Here is a 1,729-nt window from a genome sequence, read left to right on the forward strand (position 1 = left end):
ACAAAACAAAACAAAACAAAACCATATTCTAGCCATGGATGATGGTTCAGGGAATTTACTTGTACTGAAAAATAAGCTTTTAAAATAAAGACAAAGGATGAAGAGGGAAAAAAAAAAGAGGCTCAAATGAGGCATCCTTCTGCTTTGATGTCAAAGCAACCATGAAGTTGCAGACTACTGCACACAATCAGGCTACCCATAAACCCTTCCCTGGAAAATCGAGTTGGGAAAAAACCCTCATGTTTTTCATAAGTACAGTTAGTGCCCAATAAATTTTTAAGGAGCCCAATAGAGTAGGAAGTATTGTCTGAGGGAAAAATATAAATCCTCTCCCTGGCATAGACTTTTCCTCCTTAGCAATTGCTTCTTATCAGAACTTAGTAAATGAGTTCTTGTCTCTGAGTTATTAAAATAAATNAAAACAAATTACCCTTCATTTACTGAAGAATTAACTTCCCGAAGGATATGCACATAGAAATGAGGAAATCCTGAGACAGTTGAAGAAGGCAGGACAGGGTCAGCCTCTTAGCCACTGAAATGCAAGCCACACTGACAGGATGCGTGGAGCTATCCACACTCCGAAAAACCTGCACCACAAACATTTAGGGTTCCTTGGTGATGGAGGAAACACCCCTTCCTTCAAGCGTTATGTCCTTTNCTGCTTTTCTCTCTTCCCATGGGGCACCCGTGCCATGACTCTGAGATGCTTACCCCTGATGTCCTAAAGTTCAAGGCACACAAAACACCTTGAGAATACTTCTTCCTTAGAAGAAAGTTCACAGGAGTTTGGATGAATCTGTGGNTGGGGACAAATCCATTCGTCCTTCAGAGACAGGGCCTGGGATTTTGAATGTTCCCTCCAATCCCAATGCCCACGCTTCTGGGTGCTCATAAGTGGAGAATTCCCACCACAGCCTAACAACAGTTTTGCAAAAAACCTCCTAGGAACCAAAGGAAGCAGTGGGTTGGGTTTCCTGTCTTGTAGAAGATTCCTCAGGTTTGTCCTTTGCTCCAAGTGCTGAAGCTTCTTGCAAAGACCACTGGTCATTTTGCATGATTAGCCCAGGTTTACTAACAGCATTTCCCCAAGGGTTGAACCTTGGAAGAGGCAAGAAAGCAAATTATTGTAATATGGGCATAAAGGGCTGAAGATGCCAAACTTGCATTGCTAGTATGCACATCACAAATTTTATACATCTGCAGTAGAGCTAGCAGTTGGAATCAAGACACNGACAGAGCCCCAAGACTCAGTCTAACGGGACTTCTAGAATATCATGGTTGTTTATGTTTTATTCTCCTCATGGGTGATGAGTTCCTTGGACTTGGACATTATGAATCTNCAGCAACAGAGATGCGACTTGGCTCTGAGTAAATGTAAACTTGCTGAAACTCTTCTAGTAGCCCAAAATTAACAGAGTCAAAGGAAACCCATAAGCATCTTACAAATTTGCNATGGACCAGTTCCAATATTAATTTATTTAAAACCATAAAATACCCATTGATATTAAAAAAAAACTCCTTCTGGACTTTTTATCTACCAATACACATTTTCAAAAGCACATCAGAGAGGGAGAGGTTAGAATAATGTAAATGCACTGTTCATATGAAATTCTCAAAAAAATACTTTAAGAAAAAGTTTAGCATGCATGAGGCCTTGGGTTCAATTCCAAGCACTATAACATCTCTCTCTCTCTCTCTCTCTCTCTCTCTCTCTCTCTCTCTCTCTCTC

The 1,729-nt window shown here is 40.7% G+C and overlaps 1 protein-coding gene across 1 annotated transcript in view; it reads right to left on the minus strand.

The window, feature by feature from the left end:
* The window catches only part of Adamts9 (ADAM metallopeptidase with thrombospondin type 1 motif 9), a 170,842-nt gene that overhangs the window by 18,873 nt on the left and 150,240 nt on the right, over window positions 1-1,729 (minus strand). The window lies entirely within an intron of this gene.

Source organism: Mus caroli, chromosome 6 (genome assembly GCF_900094665.2).
Source record: "Mus caroli chromosome 6, CAROLI_EIJ_v1.1, whole genome shotgun sequence".
NCBI lineage: Eukaryota > Metazoa > Chordata > Mammalia > Rodentia > Muridae > Mus > Mus caroli.